Source organism: Helicoverpa zea, chromosome 15 (assembly GCF_022581195.2).
Source record: "Helicoverpa zea isolate HzStark_Cry1AcR chromosome 15, ilHelZeax1.1, whole genome shotgun sequence".
NCBI lineage: Eukaryota > Metazoa > Arthropoda > Insecta > Lepidoptera > Noctuidae > Helicoverpa > Helicoverpa zea.
Window position 1 is genome coordinate 972527 of NC_061466.1, and position 25664 is coordinate 998190.

General features: G+C 35.7%; 1 protein-coding gene across 4 annotated transcripts in view; it reads left to right on the forward strand.

Moving 5' to 3' along the window:
* LOC124636819 overlaps nucleotides 1-25664 on the forward strand; it is a 190644-nt gene that overhangs the window by 130159 nt on the left and 34821 nt on the right. For all 4 annotated transcript variants that reach the window (XM_047172991.1, XM_047172993.1, XM_047172992.1 and 1 more), the window contains one exon: nucleotides 5967-6012. The gene's annotated coding sequence lies outside the window, so the exon portion shown is untranslated. The remainder of the gene's footprint in view (nucleotides 1-5966; nucleotides 6013-25664) is intronic.

The window sequence follows — 25664 nt, forward strand, 5'->3', positions numbered from 1 at the left end:
TAGTGACTTTTGGGAAATAAAAAGGCTTTCTAATAAGGCAAAAGTGAAGTTGTGATATGAATTTCACAACCTCTCTAGTTGATATTCCGAACGAATTTTAAAGGTGCTTCTAGCAGATATTGATCTAGCGACAATCTGTTAAGTTTCAAATCATCAAGTATTGCTTCGTAGAGTGGCTCTTGAATAACTTAAGCAATGTTTTTGCTTCCCACGTCTGTCGAATGCATTATTGTAAATATTATGACTACTGGTGCGACGCATGGCTCTTTCTGTTCCATGTTATGAATTTTATTTCCTTGTACGTATTAATACAATCGGTTTTGTATTCTTCGTATTGAACTGTTCGTACATGTCTGACATTATATTCATGAGGAATCATTTCTTATGAAAATATTTTTTCGTATCAACTTATCAAATAATTAAGCATTTATTAATGTATTTTTGTATAACATTAAATCTAGATATTTACATGACGTAAAAAAAAGCCTTATTTATACATATATACAACTAAAAAATGGCATCAAAAAACTCCTCATCGCTGCCCACCGGGAGTGTACCCAAGAGGCTGGCAGCATTGCCACGTTGGATGGCAATGCTTAATTTTTGACCAAAATAAAAACCAGCCTTTGGGTCACTTGAAGTGTCAGCAAGTCGCTTTGCCAGATCTTTAAAAAGCAGATGAGCACTTGGACCCCAGCCACGGCCCGAGGGTTTCAACCCCAAACGGCTCAAAGGTATAGTTACCAACCAGGGTGCTATATTTGCGCCGTTTGAGGTTCTCTGCAGCCGCAGCAGCGGAACCAGCACATCGCGCCGAGCTAGGAAGGTGAGATGGTGCAAGAGTATCGACACAAGTCGCGTCCCATACTAAAGACCTACCCATCTTCCACGGGAACAACGACATACCGTCTGGTCTCTTGCCATCGTCGCGTGCCAGACCACTGGGTTCTAATATGGCTGGAACGCCTACGGCAACAAGAGCACGACGGATTATGTCATTGATATTCGCAAAACTTATCAAATTGATATCATTTTGGTAAGGCTAAAGAATCTTCTCAGCGTCCAGTAATAATATTATGTGTAATTAAAAACTAGCTCTTCCCTGAGTGCCATGCCATCAGCGTCCCGAAGAACTGCTTATGCACTCAAGTAAAATAGAAAACAGATGGAGTTACTTTCAATCTTATATTAAAAGAGAATAATTAGCAGGGACTGTATGCTATATCAATTAAAATGTTTCTAAAATTATCACACTTAGCAAACCTATCATCGCCCCTATATTTCTATGAAATGAACCTAACTCAACGCTGCAACATTAGTCGGACTTCAAATATGGGATGACAAGCCATTAAAGCACTTTGTCACTTCTATGACTTCTAGACTAACATGGAGGCGAAGGAAACTAATTTACCACATAATTGCAAAAGCTAACCAGAACATTTCATGATTAATCCTAGTTCTAATAACCAGTTGCGAGGCTTGCGTAACGTGGCGCCTATAAGTGTTTTCTTATTAGTATAATAAATTGATGCTATGATTGGCAACCATTCATTATTTTACATAAAGTTAGCGTAAATATAATGTGGAGTGTCTGTCGGTTCGTTTGTATTTAATGGATTTTTCTTGGTACCTTTCTCATCTGTTCTTGCATTTCCTGGAGGCAGGAGTTTCAGAGGATCATAAATTTCACTGCTTATGGAAATGCTATAAATGTTTATAATTTATTGGAATATCGTTGCTAGCTTCACCTTTAAGTTTAGTAAATTGATAATAACTTTTCGCAAAATATTGATTTCAGTGTTACTGTCGATGCTTTTCAACGTATACCTTCTAAATAGTTTAATAGTAACTAGTATTTTTTTATTTACTTCCATCAATTACTTTGGGTCGTTATCAAATAAACCACAAATCACAATAATAATTCTTGACACCAAGATGAATGAAACTTATACAAATCAAGGTTTCAATTATCACGTTTTTCCCACTAAACAAAATCGCAATTTTGTCAGCTGATAAATCAAATTGTATTATCAAAGGACAGATAACGGAGCTAAAACATTCTGCCCACATTTTGTAGGTATATTTAAACAAGTAAAGCCTAGTGGCAATACTTGTAGCCGTCACCGTTGACAAGCCGATCAACACTAACGAAGTTTTTGCGCACCTATTAGTATGAGCGTGAAGAATGCTAATCCAGTGGACTAGCGTAAAACAAACCGGCAAGCCGTTGACACACCGTCCTACATTTCCATTGAACCAAGTATTAGATTTTAAGTGCCATAAAATAGGTCATTTCAGACATTCCCGTGGGAGACATATTAGGCGTTTTGGGTATGTAGGTTGTTGAAAAGCAGGATCTTATTTGTATGTGACAACTGATGGCTGACGTGACTAAGTCGGTTGAGTGAGTGAATTTAGGCATTCCTTTGATAGCAATTTAGGATATTTTAAGTGCGCTGTCGTTACTTGATGCGTAGGGTTATTCAGCAAATTAATCTTCTGTATTGGTTTACTCAAGTTTGATTATATTTTTGTAGGTATCTGGTATTCCAATCAGAAAATCGGCTGCTTTATTTTATCTTGTAATTCTAACATGTGTACTATTCTTAGCAATCAGAACCAGACTACTGTGCACTCACCAGCCCTTTACTTTAGTCCTTCACATTCACACGAACAAAACGCAACATATTAATCCTAACAATTCGCTTATCAATCACACTCATTATACGATACCTAATTCGATAGCGCTCGGAATTTCGAAACTAATTGATTAAATTAACATCAAACCTTTAATTAATGGTGGATTTATATGCTCGTTGGCTACAATTGACATGTCAGTATGGTAATATGGGGATTCTTGTAATGTTCGCAGGTGTCATATTTTACCATTAATTAGGAAAGGTGAAGCTGCGGAATTATTGAGGTAACTTGTAGAAATGTCAAATACCGGATGTAGCTTTCCACAGGTGTCTTTAGGAAATATGTTTTTAACAGTAATATAAAAATGCAGGCAATAGAAACCATAATTTATTATCCGGAGTCTACATGAGATACCAAGAAATAGCTAAATTAATGCAAGCTTAATCAACATTTCAACTTCTCTGCATATAAAAACGTCAAAATTCATTTTTCCATAAGCCATTTAATTTATAACGCACCATATAAAACGATTCTGGAAAGAAGCTTAAAACGCGTAAGCCACCCATGATGAATCCCAAGCTCTAAGTCATAAAAGTTGACCCACAACAATGCATTATTTACCATTATATATCGGCAGGGGACAGACAGACTAATCACAAATATAAACATCACGCTAACGTAGGTGTAAAAGCGGATAGCAGCAACAACTTTGTTTGGATACAACACTAAAGCTACCAAAAACTTGACAATGAAATTGTATGGGCCAATATTGACCCTTGCGGTACGCCTCCGTTCCCACGATGTCCTGACAGAATTTCTCATGAAATAAACTTCTTTAATGTTGAATGTAACACTAGAGGGCGCCTGCTCCTCAATACGAAGGGTAAACAAATTGCAGAACAAATATTTGGTCTGATTATTCGGGTACTCGGCTGACTATGGGTTACAAAGGCGGCTTTTAGATCACAAAAGACGTGGTAATTGAATTGGATTTTTGTGTAATCGCTGACCACTTTTGATCCTTGTTTAACATCTTTACTGGCCGTGTTGGGAGGTTCAGTCGGTTTTTGGTTATGGATTTACTTCTGGTTTATGAGTAGTCATCTAATGGTTTAATTTCCTTGCCTTAATTCGGAGTGTTTGCACTTTCTACTTCACGATATGAAATTCTAACTTGAATATTCTAAAGAGATCTTTTACCCGCTAGCCTATTTAGGGAAACTGGCTTAGATAGCAGCAGGACGTCTGACAATACCAACGCTGCATAAGGATAAGCAAATAAATGAGTAGCTTTCTAGAACAAGTAATTAAATAAATTAAGATTTTCTTGATAGAGAACAGGATTGCTTTAAATGTTTATGTACTGAAGTTGAAAGGTCATTTAGTTAAAGTTGTTTAATCTTCGTATTTTGCTAAACTGTCGTGTTAATTTCAAAGCTAATGCATCATACTCAAACGCCCCATAGAGAACAAATGTATATTTGTATAAGATTAAATCCATCGTTTGTAGTTACTTTATCCGTATGATTTATGAATGCCATGCACTTGACGTTTGCATTTAAGTATAATTATCACAAATCATAATGTTTGAATTGCATTTACTGTACAAGTTTGTACGGCTCAGGAGTGATATTTTGTTTAATGGACTTGAAAAGACCTATCTACGCGAAACAGAAAGCTCAAATCAAAATTGGATTAAAAGATAGCTGTCTTTAGGGTTCAAAATCCTTCAAAACTCTTCCTGTGTATAATGTAAACGATCATTATGTTTTTGGTTGTTATGTGCTCTATGACTGTAATGTTAAAGTTGATATTCCAGTGGCTAGAAAAGTAAAGGTGGTTCAGCATTGCCAGAGCTCCCGCTGCGTTGTTTGTTACAGTTGTCAGTGAAGTAATTTAAATTTATCAGTTATGGTTACGTGAAGGTTCCCATTTTGAGTCCGACGAATTCGCCAAATAGGATTTCATGGAGGTACGGTATCGCACAGCCGATTAACGGACCCAACAGTAATTAACTGATTACTAAATTATATTGTAAAGGAAATGGTTGAATGTAAATTATTCGTTCTTAAAGCAATGGATATTTCATAAGTCGTTTGAATTGATTAGCCACCCAACGAGACGAAATAATTAACTGTCCTGAAATGAGTTTCCCTCCATAATATATGAAACAATAGCAAGATCATATATGGTAAAACCGATTGTATTGGATTTTTATAGTCGTAATTTAAATTGAATAGCATTGAATCCTCTATCAAATTACGACTTTATAAATGCCACATAAACAGTAACAACTGGGTCAACTGAAGATTAATTCTGAAGCCCCTCATAATTTCGGAAATCATCTAACTCATCTTTGTGTGATCCAAAATAAACGACATATGTATATTCCTATAATAATAACTTGAGAGAATTCTTCAGTGCATGCCACGTGCATCTCGGAAACACTATCCACCGTCAACCCGTCACTATTCACGAGACTTGGCAACGATTTTGTAAACTCACTTATGAAGTGTCAAAACCTAATTTCAATTTCGGACGCAGTGCTGGGAATATGCGTAGTAATGTTTGTAGATGATTTGATTATGTGGATGTATGTTAATTAAATTCTTAGGATTTCGAAGAAATTAAGAGTAGTTAAAGAAGCTTGGAATAGTTACGTTTTTAGTTTTAAATTTTACTAACAGCACTAAGTCACCAAACTTACACATCTATTTTGCCCAACAAACAATTTTCATTTACTTGTAGGTGTCGCCTTGAGATCTAAAATGTCATCGTCAAAAATCCCACCATTTTTGACAACATAATTACCAGCAAAATTTCTGTATCTCGTGTTAAATAACACACGCAGTATTATACATTTCAACTCGTTTACAGGTGGGCCATTTGGCGTCCTCACCCAAGGAAGCTTGTTAGGTGTCAAACGATTATATCTGGGACTCGAGTCACGATTTCGGATTATAATAAACTGTATATCCATCTACGGAGTTGGAACTAGTGTTGATTTCGCTTTTAGACGAATGTTTGGTTCTTGGAGTAACGGGTGTTAAGGATTTAATGATGCAATCCAGAATTATTATTTTGGTGATAGCCGCTTTATGTGTTTCATTAAAACTATACTCCTTGAAGAGTTAGTGGGTAAAAAACTAGGTACTGCCAATTATGGACATTGAACGCTACAAAGCTTCCTCATTCTTTCTATTTCCAGTAGACACTGCCCTTATTGACCAGCTAATTATAAAAGACAATAAAACGATGACGACATCATCATTAATGACCTATTAAAATCTATTGTTGCTAATAAGAAATATTTCTTCTTGTTTCAGATACATCACAAACGCTTGACCTCTTAAGAAGAACAAAATTACAAAGGTACCTATCGTTAACATCTTGCTACCATAGTAATTACCAATCATTGTTTTGGCATTGAATGCAGAAAATAAAAATATTGCAAAAGTCAAATCGATCAGCATAAATCTCTATGAAATTACAATAAAAAATAATGATAACGGTCGGAAGAATTGTTGTAATGAAACTATGAATGACTTGTTTATTGATGCATCAATTCATGCGGAGATCGATTAGAGTTCAACACGAGAAGTGCGTAATTGTCATTTGATTTGCTCAATTGAGTCAAATTAGTGCTTCATAAACAATTTGGCAAACAACTCATAAGTGTATAAATATTAGTAGTAAGCTTCAAATTATCGATTCCACACGTTTTTGCAAAACAAAGTGTCTTACCACATTTAGAAGCATTTCAACAAAAGTTATTTTTATTAAATTCTCTGACTTTCTTTCTCTCTAAAATTCCACTGAAACCCGAAACTCCGGCTCAATCGTATCAAAGTCAATTATGACTTCGGAATTCTCGACATCCATTACAATAATAACAGTGCCATGACTAAACCTGTTAACAGCCGATGACAAACGACGTGACAGACGTCGCTGTTCATTTGTCTCCGCTTCTTTTTTCTTTTCTTCCGTTTGGACACTTTCATTGAAACAGACGGCCGCTTTCTTCACATCTCAATTTAGATTTGTAATAGCTTTACGTATTGTGACAATTCACTTTGAAGCTTTTAAGTGATTATTATTAATGGCTTCTGATAGGTTTTTGGCTTTCGTTTTTTTTTTGTTTTTAGTGATTCGGGTTATCTTAAGAACTGTATGTGTTTGAGAAGTAGGTTTTAGGAACTTTTGTATTGCTATTGAGGTATTTATTATATCATTAATTCCACCTTTACTAAATCTAGCATTTAAAATCTGTTCGCAGTTGATTGAACCTACCGAAGCAATATCTGCGATATGAATGATGTAGTTTAAGGAACCCATAGCTATTAATTCAACAAACGAGATCGAACAGATAACCTGATCCATATAAGGGGCCGAATCAACTGAATGTCAGTACAAATTGCGATCGCCATACTGCCATGTAAAGCACGTAATGAATTGTTAATTGTTCTAATGGCCGATGTATGACATGATTATTGCCGCTTCGATAAGATCTATGATTGACTGATAGCCTCTATTTTGCATTGAGTTCGCCAAATGTCTTGGCATTTTGTTTTGACATTTCATAAATGTTAGATTGTCCTTCGATGCATGGGGTTTTTTCCAAATACTTAGTTTGTTGTTTCGTGTTGTGCAAAGTGATTTGGATATCTAGCATTTTATCTCTAATTATAGTCAATGGTACTTATAAATGTGTTAAGAAATAAAATTGATTTGATTTGGGTTAAATGGTAAAGTTTTAAGGCAGATAATAAACTGCATGGTAACGAAACCAGAAACAGTTTCTGTATGCAAATGAGAGCCCTGGAGGCTGCCGGTAAAATGCCCCGAGAAGACGTATAGTGGTCACGCGAAGATATACGAATGACACTCTCGACTACATTGTAAATAATTTATAGAAGTTTTAGGCTCTTAACTACATGGAATGCGGCAGATCTTTTAACATCAACAATGCCTTAGGCGTCAATTCTTTCTTGCCTCTTTTTAATCTAGTGCAAAAAGTAACATGGATGTCACTGGATATCACTCATTTAATAATGTTCAAGGGAATGTCGGTAATAGTGGCATTTCGTGACTTCTGGACCAAACTATTGTAGTCGTTTAAATGTTTTTTTATTATGTACTTAGGTATTAGAGATTGTAGCATCAATCTCTTATCTCCTATCAATGATGAATCAGAATTAGCAATACATTATGTATATAATATTGAAGAGTTTATTTGTTCTAAGTACAACACAAATGAAGACAAACTAGTGTCGCCAGTTCATTTATAGGCACTTTGAACTTCATTGTAGCATTGTCAAGTACATTTCTCCAATTCACAGGTCAAGTTTAACCAACTATTTTGATTGGTGCAAATTGGCGCCAATGTTTCATACCGTTCTGTCATCTTCTATCAATGGAACAAAATTGCATTTACCAATGATAAACAATGTGAATTTAAATTGGGACCTTATCATAAAGTAGTACGGTTGACTTTGATTGTGGTTGTATTTTTGCAAGTAAAAGTAAGTTTGTTTACCGTTATTGTATCTGATTATCGCTCCGTATCATAGATCTGTCATTAAAAGGTTTGAAGTAATGCTTCGTCATATAATATTTATAGGTTGTTGGTCAGTAGCGAATTTACGTTTCGATTATATATTCAGCAAATAAGTGCTCTGACTGACAGATTTAAGACTTCATAGAAGTACCGGCAGACATTCTCAGATATAACTGGACATATTTTTTGTAAGATTTATTTATTGACCGTTATGATAAGACATGAATGGGGTATATATTTGTAAGTCTGTTTTGACGTCAGTCTACGATAGACGAAGACTTTATTACTAATAATTCAGAACTGACAAAGACGTGCGCATTCTCCGCCATAAATATTTTCAAGACGATGATGCTAACGTACGTCTGCGAAGAAGAAGGAAGAGAAATTACAAAGGTAATAAAACTAAAGCAAGCCTCACAATCAACACTATGACTATTAAACTAATATTCCACAATACCAAAAAATATATCAAACAAACAAGAGCAGCTAACTACTCTAATAAAGTCGTGGTAATTAAATGTTTTGCTAAGTTAATAGAATAACAGGCGCTTGGGAGCAATTATCCATGATTGATCGCTCGACAGTACACCAACACGGCAAAATTGCGCTCAGCTATGTCGACTCAGTCATATGAATCATAGACTTGATTTTCAATTAAATTTATTGAGCTAGCTTCAGGCTTTAGGTGAAGGATTTGATTAGCTCTTTTCCCAGTAATGTGGTGAGTGGCTATTTAGCTAGTTGAGCTTTATTAATTTGTTTAACTGACAGTTCAATTCGAAGTTGCTGGTTTTTGCGCGGTAGATTACCACAGGATTTAAATCTTGCCCAATCGTGCTGTAACACCATGAAGTAGTTTGAATATATTTTTTTATTCAAATTCGTTATTTGAATTGCTTTTAGCTTTTTAGGATTCAAATATAAATCATATCAAACCAGACCCACCACAGGCATCATAATTTTGATTCCGATTTTCACAAGTATGTATTTGAGTGAGCTTTCTGTTCGTACATTTTTTTTTATCTTCTTTAAGACCTACCGCAGCCACTTCATCATAATTTTCTTTTTATTATTGGTGACCTATATGTGGAGTGAGTTTACATGGCGTTGTTGTCTGGCATTATCACTTACGTTTAGGATACTTCGCGCATACAATTCACGCGGCATGTTTATAGCCGATAAATCGCGAGACGGCGCACGCTGAAAGAAATCGTCTGCGGTCGTTACTGTTTAAGTGAATATGTACGGGTGGTATACACTGGAGGCGAATGATACTAAATTGATTTTGGAAGTCAAAGCTTAAAATAGTTCTTATAAATAAAAAATGAGCATCAGTAGGTAAACAAAAACTATAAACTGTATATCTTGTACCGCTCCTAAAATATACAATCGTAGAATGAACACTGCAATAGAAGACACCTGCAGATACCTTAGAATTTGCTAATTATGAATTAGATTAGATCTACAAGTTTCATTGTCAACCTTCGTCATCCAAAACTGCTCAATTAATACCTTCTGCATCATATTTCCCATTTCATTTATGGTATTGCACGTGTATACGTGCCTGTACTCATCACTCGTCGTCCATTCGGAGGTAGGTAGCGACCGCGGCCGGTGGTCGCTTACGCTCGTCAATAAATCCGACCATGTCATGTTCAGCACCCACATTTTTATTATTCATCACCTCGCGCTCTTTTATTTTTTATTCAGCATCTTCAAGACTCCCGCGGTTTTCATTCAATTTATTATATCGATGAGCTGTTTCTTGTTCATAAATTTTATTTGAAGATATTTTATTTGGCTCGCGTTTATTAAACATGTCTACGAGGTCTTTATTGGATTTCGGTGTGGCTTGTTAATCGGTTTCTTTTATGTTGGTTTTTATATTTACGTCTACAAGTTTTACATCTTACAAAATCCACGATATTAAAGTTAGTCTTTAGAATAAAATACCTATTAAAATGACGCAAAGGTCCAATGATATGTATACCCACCCACCCCAAAATATTGGAGAATCAGGTATCCAAATTTTTCCTTACGAAATGATGCTTACTTAGTGCAACACCCAGAACAGAACATGAAGAAGTATTTAAAGATAACTACTAACCCAACAAAAAACGCAGCCTTAAACAAAATCTATTTCCACATCAAAAACTGAAAACACTGAATTCCCATAACTTTCCCTACAACGGTTCATTTAACTGACTTCCTACTTATGCGGCCCTGGTAGTAATCACGTGCGAACGGCCTAAACAATCAACACTTGCCTGTCTAAACTAGGAAAGCAGGATTTTAGACACAACAAGAACAATACTGAAGCTATTTATAAACCTTGCTACGTCGTATGAGTCTAAACATTGTTTAATTTTAAACTCTTGATTAGCGACCGCGATTGTGTAGGTGGCCGCTTATTTTGCAATTGTATGTCGCCCTGGTAAGTTGAGTTGTGTTTCTTTGGTACCTACGCTTATGACATCTGTTTTGAAAAGATTTAAGAACGTAACAGAGCTGAAAAAGGGTAGTTGGGAAAAGGTGGATGATGAACTGAATTTATTTTGATAGATTAAAATTGAAAAAAATCAACAAAAATCTTCATTCGTCATATGCTGACGGAATCATTTTTGTCCCTACTAGGTACTACTTACTACACGCTACTACAGCAATGATAAACGCTAAACATTTACCTTCAGCAGTCCACAATAAAATATCAAAGCAGCCTCCTATTTCAATACAATAACAACTAAAGCGAGCTAAATTATAATGTAGCAACAAGAAAGCGTATGTACGTTTGAGTGCAAGTCGTAAATTACGTTAAGGAAATTGTGCAACAGTATAGAGGACCAACACCCGCTACTTGGAGCACGCAATTATGATTGTTATTGGGTTTGTGGGTGTTAAGCTGTGTGCTTGATAATGCTGTAAGGAAATCTATGTGTTTTGATAGTGTAAGATGGTGACCATTTCACCTTTGTGGGTTTACATGTTAGGTTTGAATTTTTATTTGTGGTAAGTTAATTGATAAAAGTAGATTTAATGATGATGATGATAATGTAAACTGACTACACAATAAGCCTTAATTATGTACACGACAGAAATCTGAAAATATAAGTACTTTAACGTTACCACACTTTATTTCTACTATCTAGTAGAAATAAAGTCTACTTTCAAAAAAATACTATGATCATTTTATATTATTAGGAACGCAAGAAAAAAACACAATAAATAAAAGAAAGGTGCTCTTAGGTGTCAGTCATTTGACGCGTTGCACATTATGTAGTAGTAGCCAACTTTAGAGCGAAGTTTTCCCAAGACAAAAAACTATATCTACAATCGAACCTCCAAAAGACCCTTCCACATTACATCTTTCGCATTTTTACAATCATCCACACAAATAACACAGTTGTATTGTAAGCTGCGTCCATAAATCGTTCTTACCGACTGCAGTACAGGCTACACGGCTATACAAGGCAGACACGCGGCTCCACCTGTGCTGTAATGCGCGATAGCCATCGGGAGCGCCTCCTTGAGCCGCGTTCTAGATAACGTACTGGTGTGGCGACAAGTAGTAGAATTTACCTACATTTATTTTAGTAGTAAGCTTCTCTTATGTCTAAGTATTTGTATTTTTAGAGAATTAAACGAACTGTTTGGAAATACTTTTTCGTCAGATAATGTTAGAATATTTTTTAGTTCTATCAGAAATGAGTTTATCCAGTAAGTACACAGATATATTGAAATTAATATAACCGACTTTTCCACCTATAATTCATAATATCATTTAATTAATTCATGTAAATACTACGTTACTAAGTTAGGCACATATTAGGGATTTTTTGTCTTTGGTTTCTTGAGAATTTTAGAAGTTTTCCTTAAAATACTAGTATTATTTTTACAACTCCGCATAAATCTGCCCAATATTAAATGACCCATCAAATAAATACAAAAATTTTCGCAATAACACTTGTGTAAACCTCTGTACTCACAAGATCAAGATTGGAGTCGGAGTATATTCGTCTCGATATCTCAATTAAACGTTTTTATTGGCCAATTTGCGGTACACAGCGACAGAACAAAAAAATGGCACTCGTTTATAATCCCGCTTTTTTAAATCTTAATACGATTCAAATTGATGTAGGTTACGTTTTTATAAATTGCTTGATTGCTTGAAAAGGGAGTAATTATATGAGGATATTAATTTATGTGTAATTGTTGATCCATTTTTTACATAGTAAGTTCTTGATAACTGACTGCAAAAATGTTCGTACATATATGTCTTGTAAAGTTATGTATGCGTTTCCCATTACGGCTTATACATAATCAGAATCAGAGTATTTATTTGTGATAGATAGGTAAAACTTTACATAAGGATCTTATCAAGTTACAAATGCACAGTTATTCAGTGAATCTAATAACTAAGGCGTGTAATGAAACTGAAGAAACAAATAAAATTGTCGATCAGACAATATTATGCGATCTATAATAAGTAAAACTTATAAAAGACCGGCAAAAAATTACCACTCGCAACAACATTAACCATTGACAGAAGAAAATTATAATAATACTCAACCAAAACGAATGTTAATTCAAATCGCCTTGTAGTGTCAATGGAACACTTGACAAGCCATTCAAATAAACGGCCAAGGTATTAATTCGTCCCGAGATTTGTGCACGCCAGTGTAAATACGACATGGTGGCGTGTCTATGCCCATATTTCAGACAATAACATTAAACTTGGCAAAATAAATTTATATTTGTCCAAGTTAAATACCTATTTGTATGGTAATAGGCGTTTCAGGTGTTAAATTAGCTTAAATAGGTAACAGTTTGTAATAATTTGTTTTAGTTGGTATTTCGTTTTGGCAGTTTATCCAAAATATGAGCGACGCTGGGTAGTTTTGATCGTCTGTGTTCAGGAATAAGGAACTCGTAAAGTTCCTTTTCATTTATTAAATATGTATGTAATTCCTTCCCAGACATAAATAAAGAAACGAATTAAATTATTAACAAAATGTTATTTCAGTTTTGTTAGTTATTTTTATGCTTTACTCATATATGCTCAATTCTTTGGATTTGTAAGGTCCGTTAAAGACATTGCTTTATCCAGGTCGTGAATTTAGTCAAAATACTTCGACTGTGAGTTTACAGTTAAGATAACACTTAAATAACAAGAAGCTAGTAACGTAAGATATTCAGTACCTAGATAGTTCTTCTAGGGGATCCATATAACATTACTAAGTACCTACATAGGTATTATAAATCAAAGCCTCCGCCTTGTCTATTTATCCTCACGGCTTGATTGTGATAAACTTGAATGTCACATGGACTTTCATGCGATCTTTACCAAATTGAAATATTTAAAACTTCAAATATAGCAAAATACCGGAAAAAAACCCAACCAAGAGTCAAAAACGACATTAAAAAACAATAAAAACCTTCACCTCGTTACCTTAGAACCTATTTCCTGCTTTTCTGAACAGGGCTATAACTTGAGCTATGCCTGGAAACCAGCCTAACAAACGCCTAGGATATTTTACTGGCCTGTAAACTTGGATAGACAATTTGACCTTATCATGGCAGCTGACGTTTATCCCTTGTAAATAACTGAAGTTTATGCTAGACCACACCAGTTTTTATTGTTAGTTTTTAACTGGAATTTGTGATGGGATTTACAAAGTATGTATTAGTTGGGTTCCAGTTTTATGTGGTGTTAGGTTGATTAAGCTATGAGTGAGCGCACATCAAAAGTGATCTTGTAAAGAGTATGTTGCTTTCTTTATGATTCTTTATGTGTATTGGTTTAGTTATAAAATACTTAATATAAAAAGGGGTTCGCAGTTTACTTGCATGTAAATGTTTGTGCACGATTATCTCACGTTGGACTGAACCAATTTTGATACTGATTTCAGCATAGTATTTTTACTATTCATTTCCATTTTTACGAATCTCATCTATACCTGGTAAAGAATCATCGATATAGAGTAAAATTCATAAAATGATCTCGTTCCTGGTAATACCTACTAAAATTGTATTCCTTTTTAAGCTAATTATTTTCAAAACAAGCCTATATTAGTATGCAAACTAATCGGAAAACACCTAGGCAAAATGAGACCCAGCTAATAGAGGTGTGTTAGCGTGCTTCCAGGGTCGAAAACTATAATCAAGTCTATAATAACTGGCCTCTAGTGAGACATGTGTTTAAGACTTTTTGCTCCACTAAAGTTATTATCGAGGTAGGTGGCAGGCAAGTGTGGCTTTGTATTTTTTTTTTATTGTGAGCTGTTAATTTAGACGCTCTTGCTAGTTCTGAATACTCGGATTTGTTGAAGTAGTTTATGTGTAGGTTGTTAGAAAATATTACAAGGAAAGAACATACATTGTGCTGATCTCTATTTGAGGCTATAGCGAGATTTACTTAGTGTTTTAAATTATATTTGTGCTTAAATTATTGTACCTACTCAAACTTGATGATAATTATTGAGGGAATTTGGAAGTTTTAGGCACCGTTTTTTTACTTCTACAAGCTATTATGCGAAACCAAATTTAGTTTTCTTCCTTCTGTGTTAAAGGTAATCAAAACCAAGCATGTATCAATTTTATCACGAAGGCATCGTTCAGACCAAACGTATTGTCGGCCGCTGACTGTGAGCGCGCGTTACGCAGTTTATTGCTTTTCCATATATATTGAAATTGTCGTTCACACCGAACCGACTATACGCTATTACGTCGTCTGTTGTCGCTGACTCTCAGTGGCCGATTATTTTACTACGCGACTATGCACGGCGGACGCGGATTGGCTACGCGGACGCAGTTGCCGAATAGCGCCGCTCCGCCGCGCGCATCGGCCGCAATACACTCGAGAAACAAACTTCAATGAGGACAGACGTGACACGTGACACCTCGCGATGTTCGACACCGAAAAGTTTATTGCAGAAGTACATTCTAGAGAATGTATTTGGAATGCGAATTCAGAAGAATTTAGTGATAGAAACTTACGAAGATGCGCTTGGGAAGACATAGCATCTGTTATGTATGAAGATTGGGGGGTTCAAATACTGAGCTCTTTTATGTGTAGAATAGTCAGCCGCTCAGCGTACGCATCTAGTGTGAACCTACACGAGCCTATTCTTTTGTTCACACATGTAGCGCATCGTACGCTATAGCTTATTGTCGGCTTGGTGAGTACGCGTACTGCAGATTGAGTCGACGTTCACACTGGGGCAGACAGTGAGTATACTCACAGTCAGCGGCGGACAATACGTTTGGTGTGAACAATCCCGAACCGTCAAAAGAAAAACCATCAACTCGTAGGTTCCATTTCATTTCAAAACCACACAATCAATTTTAATATCTGTGGCATTGCGTTCGAAAATTATATTTTTAAATGTCGTTCTTTTCTATTTTCAAAAATGACACGAGCATGAAGGTTTGCAAGCAATTGGCTATAACCTCCTTTATTACTTGCGGAAGAATGGCGTTGTAAAATTGTAATTGCTACCACCATACCGCCTGTGGTTATTAGTTGCTTTTAAATAATAATCTTCGCTTAATACACCTCTTTTACGACCAAACACAAACCTTTTATTGTAAATTTTCGCTAGAACTTAGACTTGTGAGGATCTACTCGAAAGGCAACAAGGGATTTTAAGCCTTATTTCACCCTTTTAAAGTTTAATTTTAGACTTCTAAGTATGTTTTCAGCGCCTGACTATTGTATTCGGTAATTGGCAGGGTCAACAAAAAGTTAATTAAGTTTCTGTAGTTTTCTTTTTCATCGTATAGGTAAGTGGAGAAATTGTTTGAGTCATGATTATGAACTTCGGCCATAAGTAATTACTAGTGCAAATTAAAATGCATTAAATGTTAGTGAGAAAGTATTAATGATTTGTACCTACTTCCAAGGCATTGTCACATATTTTTGAATTCCTGAAAAAACTTGACCTGAAAGTGCCCTTGGACCTCATAAACAGTGTCTAATTTTGAGAGCTAATATCCTTACACCAATGTCCATAAATTGACAACCAATATAACATTTTGACAGCATTCCACTTAAACCCAACGGTACATCCGCGCACAAAAGTCGGCACAACCTGTCATTACTGCGCCGCAAAATATTATGCATATTCAATGTAACCAAAACGGAAGCATTATTACAAACTTGACATGTACAACCAAGTACAAAACGCAAAACGCTTGCATATTGACGAACAAATTGCAGCTGTTCCGAGGACAAGATTGATCGATTATATTTTAGGGCTGAACTCGGAAACTCTGTCCTTATTGGTAGACCAAAATATTGCTATAGAATAATATTGTTAAGTACATTGAATCAGTCGCTGAATGAAATATTCGCACCTATGCTACCTATAGAACACTATTTATATGGGCTGTCAAATAACACAAATATACAAAAGTTATTAGCAGTAGATAGGTAATTAGATTAGATTTTTATTCTTCACTCTAGAAAATAAACAAAAAAAGCCGTTTACTCAAACCACAAAAAAAACCGTAAGACCCCATTGAACCCATTAATTTCAAACAAAATAGCTTAATCCAACACTTATCAAAGCCTAATAAAAATCCTACAATAATTCACACCTACACACTGAAAGCACTTTGTTAGCGATCACCCACCGCCCCATATAAGGCCAACACATAACTCTGCTTTCACGTGCGTCTGCGCACGGCCGGCGCGTACGACAAACGCACTCTCACACCTTAACACCGAATAATCAATTTTTATATGAAATCGTAATTTATTTTTGCAATTTTACACCTCTTTTTTGTTGCCGTTATGTTAGCTGTGTGAATTATATTTTGAAAGGTGTTTAAATAAAGGATGTATCGGGTTTTTACTTTGTTTAACACCTTCTTGGATGAGTATTTTTTTTACTTCAAAACGACCTCGATGGCGCAATGGTCACCACGCCGGACTGCCGAACCTGAGGTCCCGGGTTCGATCCCCGGTTCGGTCGACATTTGTGTGATGAGCATGCTTGTTGGCCGTGGTCTGGGTGTTACAATATGTATTTATAAATATGTATATATGTAGTTTATCAGTTGGGTTAGCACCCATAACACAAGTTAAATAATAACTTACCATGGGGCTAACCGACCGTGTGTGAAAAGGTGTCCCGACATTATACATTATACAAGCTGTTGATTTCCATCCGTGCCATATTCAAGGACGTAATTATGCTAATGATTCTCGACCCAAATCAACAAAAAAATTGGTACGTAATTTTTTTTATATTTTTTTTCGGAATTCCGTCAATGTCATCTAGCCGTATTTAAACTTGGCGCGTGTGTTACTGGCCTTAAAACCGTGCTGCGCCCTCACACAAACGCAAACACAAAGCATACACAACGATTATTCATGAATTTCATTCATAAAATTGGATTACTTCTGAAATACTTCGACATTACAATGACAAAAAAAAGCAGTGCTTATGAGCTGTTTCCCGTCTACTGTAATTCCAATCGATTATTTACGTATTTTATGTCCTCCTCCTGATGTATGGCACAAATGCAAATCAACACCTTGTATATACGTAATAAGTTTCAGAGTATATTAAGTCTTTCATAATGAACCTCTACTTTAAGAGGTCACTCTTTTGCAATGGCAAAACTGATCACTCAACACCATCGGTTCCCTTGCGAAAAAATTACAGAATCCCAAAACGGATTTACTGTTTTATGTCCGGTCAAATTCTACATTAACCACGATCTTCAGCAGTTTCTTCATGAAAATAAACAAACATATTTTACTTAATGTTCCTGCCATTTAATTGTAATTTAGATGTAGCAATAAAATTGTACACCCAATAAAACTAAGAGAAACCAAGGGTTGGTCAAAACCTTTCCAACAATTTAAATAAATAACCAAATAATTTGTTGTCTGAAACTATTTATTAGCTAATAATTATAATAAACATGGAAACTTTATTATTCTTACGAAACTTTGATTTAATATACTAGCAGTTAGTAGAGTCTCTAATGAAGTTAAGAGTAATTTTATTCACACTAATTACTAAGCCCTTTCGATAGACTGTCATCGTAAACATGGCTAGCCTCTCGATGTGAAACTTACCAACCAAATTCCAACTTTAAAATTATGACCTTAAAATTCATAATGGAATGCAGCTTGAGTAAGCTTCTAAGAATTTGCATGATAGTGTTCAAGCTTTTTCAATAAAATGATTTATGGCCTATAAAATAAGGCTGTTTGACTGTGGATTTAATTTGAAATCGATTAATACATTCACGGTGGTTTTAATGTCTTTCTTATGTTAGATATAAATTCTAGAATGTCTCTAATAAATTATCACTTTTCTAGTGATGAAAATTACTTTTGTGTTGCCATTGCAAATTATTTTAGGTAGGTATTAGTTATTGATCGCGTCTCAGAACTAAACTTCGCAGGCTATCGTAACTTTAAATGGCACCCTAACTAGGTAAGTAACTCTCAAATTATTTAAAAAAGCTCATCTCTAACAACTGCCTCTCAAATGTTGTGGTAAGATGCCTACCTATTCTTTCCTTTATTCAGTCCAGCCACCTTTCAAATTCATCAGTTAATTGTAGGGTCACCTAGTGCAAACCTCCAAGCATTTGATCTTAAATCGGTTTGAATTAGGAATTCCAACTCACATGACGAGACATGACAATACGGTCAAGGTCAAAGCAGTTCAGTCTGAATGAGTCACTGAGATTTCACACGGGCGGTCACGAGCCAAGCCACTCGTCGAACCATTAACTGGGCTCTTCCGTGTTCTGGAGACCTATGTAGATCAGTGAAGGTATAGAGGGGCAAGCAAGGTGGAAAAATGAAAATTATAAATATATGTTTTAGATGAAGTTCGATAATATTGACTTGAACATCACATGCTTTAACATCCAGTAATTAGAAATATATACGAGTAGGTCGTATAGTATGTATGTATAGGCTCGGAGGATGAGGTCGTATAGTATGTTCCGTACCTGATTAAACACTGGCACAGTCAAATCGACCCGACTAACATTTTTTTCAAGGCGTTCGCCTCGGATACCTTAGTTTGAGGCATCCCTTGATTTCAATCCGTTCGACACTCCTATTAGACGTAAAAGTTTCAACAAAATTCCTTTTCAAATCAAAAACATTACATCGACTTCTGCATTTCTTTGGGGAAGCAACGAGCAGTTCAAAATTGCTACCCTGACACTGTTACAAAATCCTTCCACCAGTATCCTGTACATATTCCTAAGTCTATAGTTTTGATCCATCTTCATAGCCGCGACGGCTGGGTCGATAGCACCGCCTATCGCCGGATCTATCGGGTTCCCGCTAAGCAACCACACATTGCTCTCCGGTGCAAGCGCAGCTTCGTGTCAAAACTGGCTCAATATCACATTATTTGACCTTGAAGATTTAGTTTTAAAGGTTCATTATGAATTTAGTGATAGTCCTTATGATATAAAGGCTAGAGACGTTAAAAGATCCGGTGTTGAAATCAAAGACGTCATTGAAGGTCTGCAAATAGAGGGAAGAAAAATTTCAGATTTTGAGAGTTCAGATCCACAAACTATAGCAAAGTATTAACCTAAGTATTATAGTAGGTAGTAGTAACTAGGTGGTATAAAATTTCAAATAGGTCAGTAGTACAGGACAAACTCTCTCACAATAGATGTATCTGCCAAATGCTTGTTGTTGTTGGTATTCAGCCTGACTGGCGCTTCCTGAACTAGTGACTTGCGGTTACTCTTCCTTTATATTTGCTGGCTGAATTCATGGTAGTTAAAAAAAATATGACTGTATAGTAAATTAGAGGCAAACTTATCTACTTTTTATGAAGGTTTTTATATTATTTGAGAAAATAATGTGTAGTCAGATCTGCTTCCCTTTTGCTGCAAGGTCCTTTGCATGGCCTTTTTACTGACGTTTATTATAAGAAAGTTCATTGGATCTATTTACGCCATTAGTCAGCGTGTGATCACTTCAACATTAAGGACTGACATTGATAGTTATAAGAGTAGTTTCTTTGAAATTATATATATGTACTCAAATGTGGGTTAAAAGCTGATATTATAAGTGACAAATTGACCTCCAATAATTAAATTGAGTACGTAATGAGATTTCAATGGCAACCTTTATGAACAAAATCCGTGTGCTTATTTTTGCTGTTTTGCCAAACACTCTTATTACTTATTTAGGCGCCAGCTGAAATCACAAACATGAAAGACGTAGGTACCGGTACCATACCCGTAGACGTTTGTCTGTTTGTTTCCTGATAGATAGATATTCTTCATTATGCACACCAATTAAAAAACAACAAGAACAAAACAAAAACAATTTGAAGTCGGTGACACAATGGTCGGTCTGCTAATGTTCCTGCAGTTCTGTATTCCAGTTTACGTCCGTACCTTGACTTAATCTGTTTATTAGTAGCCCAACAAGTTGACAGGCAGTATAATTTTCACCAGTAAAATATAATTAAACACTGGATTAACTAATTTAATCTAAAATGAAGCAATATCCATCAATAGTATTTCGTACAAAGCTCTAAATAGCTTCATATTCAGCCTTTGAAGGCGAACCACAAAATCTGCCTATCAGGTTTTCCCTTACTTTGATTAATAGAAACAAGAATGCTAATGTTTTGCGTATCTAGGAGCAAAATAGTTCGCTCTGTTTATATTACGATATGATAAATGGCTTCTTTAGGAATGCAGTGGATTATCTCCTTGGTCAGGACTAGATTGATGGTGAGGATGACGCCATAAGCGAAGCTGGTCCTTTTGTGGTTGGCTGCCAAGTAGGAGATGAGGAGTGGCAAGTAGGTATGGCTTGTAAAACTGTGATGTGAATTATTGCTAGCATAATTAAGGATGATGATAACATCTGTAGATTAGTTTGTTATGGGAATATTACGATGTAAGTTTTAGCATATGATTTGCTGTTTAATGATTACCATCGTTAGCAGTACAATGTACAGGACATAGAATAGGTGCAGCGTGGTAATTTTTCCTTTATGACAAAATTATACTCTTCAATGTTATTTACAAATAAACTGTTAGCCAATACATTATCGTACCGACCGGATAACATTAGTCACCCTTGCCACAGAACCCAAAACATGAACTCCAACAAGAAACCTAATCTGAACAAAATACCGGCTGTCACCGCCCTTATCCTGAACACCAATCCATCAGATTTGCAGCTCGACTAATCCCACAAACATCTCGATCGTGGGTGGACATTGGATAAAGCGATTATTCGATTATTATATTATAAATGTAAATAATCGATTAGCATGCGCCGGCGCCGGGCGAGCCGCGTCACTTGCACGCGGCGCCTGCGACGGCGTCAGCGAACCTATTAAGGTATGCCTTCTGCTGCATGTGTGGTCTTTGGTCAGAATACAATTTTATATTCAAGTTTTGGCAAATGTTGGTTTTTCTGGATGGATTTGTACCTATAAATGGAAGCTGTGAGTCAAGATGGAATAAGATGATAGAGAACCATAGATTAAAATTATCTGCAAGAGGACACTTGATGAACAAACAGGATTTGCTTCAAAACCAAATGTTAAATATGATGACTGGAAGTCCTTCTCAGTAGAGGAAGTTAATGAAAACTGAAATTATCTAGGTTAAAAATATTGTGAAACAATAACAAGAAAGTAAGGATCAAAAAGAAGAATGCACCCAAAATATATAAAAGTAACTGTACATTAAGACCTCCCATAACATTGGTAAAGTCCCGGCTCCTCTATTACTCGTAATTAATATTTGGCTAACGAATCACTTTGTACTAAGTTTGTACGTGCGGCCACTGTCATACATACTAACTAGCTAATCAGAACGCGTCGCTCGCTCTATACTACAGCCTTATGTCTCGATAAGATCGGTGTCGTGTCAATCGATCCCGCTTATCCAATCGATCGATTGATTTCATTTATAATTTGTTTCAAATTGCTTTTCAGTTAAGCTATTTGCATGCGTATCGTTCATGCTAAACAAGTGAACACGTCATTAAAAATGTTGCCCAGTTCAGTTTTATTTATAAGAAAATAAATCAACGTCCATTAACCTGGTTTTTGATTGGAAAATGGTTGAAATGGTCGTTTTAGTTAAACGGTGACATAATGAACTTTTAATAAAGATGAGGATTGGTATTGGTTTATGGAAGGCAGTTAGCCTAGTGGGTGTTTGATGAAGCAATTTTATCTAATAGATGAATGACTTCAAATTGATTTAAGCGCTGCTGATAGGGTATTTATTTTTCCGCTTGTTATTGACTCTTAAAACGGTTGCTGACAAGTTTAATAATAGGTACTTAAACTCTTGTACTTTTTTCTATGTCATGGTGAAGTTGCTTCAGGTACCTATATAAATATGCACGTTTTAGTAACATTAGCTGTTCAGATTATAAAATCGCTGACTTTAAACAGATTTATTATAATGTATATAAATTGTGCAATTTCCAGGATATCTATAATATAATTAAGTAGATACCGCATGTCACGGCCCGACTGCATTTATAATCACTTGAAGCAATGTTTTAAAATCGTGTAACATTGCACTACTGACTAAGTTGTCACATTAATCTTGTCGACTTAAGTTTTCATAGCCGTTTGTAAGATGACGAATCATATAAAGCTGAGAATATACTTTGCAACTTTTTTTCAGTCTGCTTTCCAAAGCCTAGATAAGTACTGTATTAAGAGCTCTTTACCATTAGCGGATTTTTAGGTCGTACCAATAAGTATATACTTACGCTTGGACTTTCTTACGACACTTTCTACATGCCAAAAAACTTTTGCATGGATCTGGGTGTCATTGCCTAAACCGTTGTTTGTCAAAGGCGCTGAAAATACGTCACTGTGAAAGTACTGCAACCTGAAAACCCGCCATTTTGCCACTCATCATATTATTCTGAAAAATTTGATGTTTCGATTTTGGTTCCAAATAGCGTTTGAAGAATTAACCTCAAATGTGGTTCCCATACTACAAGTCATCAGCAATATCGCTCTACCATTCCTTTCATACAATTCGTAAACCATTTAAATAGATTATCAATTCAATACTGATAATTATAATTGCATCAGTCGTTCTATCATGATTCATTAGTTTCAAGTAAGGACTGGCGCCGAGACGTTCATTGGTCGGTAGCACATTCAATGTTATTTGCACACGTTTTACTATACTAAATATTATGTATATTCACGTTCTGTTATTTATTGAACCATGGTTTATAGGTAAATATGCCAATAATATGTTAGTAAAAGACGTAACTATATCTATTAACTCACAGACAAAACGTTTTATGACTGTCCACATCATAAAGTTTTATAGTCGGTGCCTACACGTGGATTAAAATCTAATGATAAAGAGGAATGAAGAACACGTGGATCTCAATCCAATGTAAAGAGAACTGAATAATAAAGTAGGGAAAGGAGGCATCAAGTATCTTAGTAGTTTAGTTAGTGGTCTTTGTGGCTAACTTCATGGAACCAAGCATGGGCTTGTTACTGAACCACGACTAGAAAGAAATGTAGAAGCTACCTTAACAGGAATTGGAAACTTTTACGATTTTACAACAGTAAAATTGTTTTGATATAATTTTTATTTTTGTATTGAAACGTAGGTACTCAATAAACATGATTGTTAATAATATTGTTCGATATTTTATGTTGGTTGTAATGTTTTTATTACCGTCTTAAACGAGCTACGGACTCAACTTTTAATTTAATTGAAATAAATAATTTAAAATTATATTCCTCGAATAAGCTTCAACGAAATACTTTATTTCGCCACGAGGCCATACTTTAAAAAAAACGAAGATTATTCTAATGAATTTCGTTATTTGAGCTCACCCAGCAAATCACTGTTAGTCTTATCGATACTGTACTTCTTCCATGTACCTTTATACAAATCACAATTTTGACGTACTTACCTCCTTTTGATCTATCAACTAAACAACACAGACCTACAGAAAACAAAATGCCTAACAACCTTAAACAAATGGACCAGCTCCAGTCTATCAGCTACTGGTATTAATACTGGCCGGGCTTATCCTTCGCGCAATCGTCTTGACACGTAGACCGATAATAGTATGCAATCAATCGCTCATTTTAATGGCCTTGTTAACTATTGTGCAGGTTAACAATTGTCACTATTTGCAGAATTATTTTGTTATTTTTTTTATATAGAAAACATCTTTTAAAGGGTTAATTTTTTAAATTGCCTTTTAAATTCAGTTGCAAGAAATGTATTCGGCTAATTTCCTATTGATAAAATTCACCAGAATACTCACATGGCGTACATTTCAAATTCAGAACCAATTATTTGCCATATAAGATTAAGGTACACCTCTGCGTCTGACGGACGATCGCACCCATACGTCTGTACGCATACATTCAAAAGCGTGCCATGTATTATTATATTCTGCGTGTTGCCTGCTGCGGTCGGCTTCGTGGTTTGAAAGTGTAGCTTTACAGGCTGCCAACCGATGAAACATTGAACTACAACTGATCGACCGTCCTTGCGCCACCTCGCTTGTCCACAAATCTGTTTAGCGACCAACAGTAAACTGTCGCGGCGGCTAACGTCCTGTTAACTGCATTGCTGATTATTTTAATTCACAATTAACAACTGATCTAGATTCAGATTTCTTGGTGTTTTACTTCAAGATATGCTCTGTTTGATTAATTGATTAGGTTGTTTTCGTGTTTGAGGGTTTAATGGCCCTTAGAGATGTCAATATAATTGATTGAACCAGATACAGACTGCGACAGTGCTTGCCAGAGTTACAAACAATGTAAGATAGAGTAAACATTACACGTTCCCGCTTACACCCATGGCGGGACGCGACCTCTGATAAATATTTACTCCAATTTTGCGAATAATCTGATGCTCAATTAATTTACATCTAAATCAATTTGACGCCTACTGTTTTTTGGGGTGATTCACAAGAGAAACGGGACATTCTGAAGACAAATGTTGAACAAGGACCTAGTAACGAAACTCCGTTAGTGACCTAACATTCAAACACGCTGTACCCGCAGTGAGTCCTGACCTCCAACACCAAAGATACACAGTATCGCGGCGTGTTAACAAGAGGCTGCAGAGTCACAGTCTAACAAAATATGTACTTGAATACCGCCACATATCTCAGCTGCGACAGATATATGAGGGCGGAACAACACTCTACAAGATAAGGGAGTGGCCTAACCGCAATGTTACGCTGTTTACGTAATGTTGGGGAAAACGCCGCGTTTTTTTTTTTGTAGAAAAATTTAACTTTTTTAAATAGTTTGTTTAAATATATTTTTTTTGTCTCAGGGCTAATGCTATTTATGTAGAGTATAATAAAATGAATATGAAATGTCAAGGCATGATTAAGTTATTTAGGTAGGTACTTACCTAATAATCTTTAGAAGCTCTGTTTTATTGAAAGTCTACGTCATAGAAGAATAAAACGCCATAATGT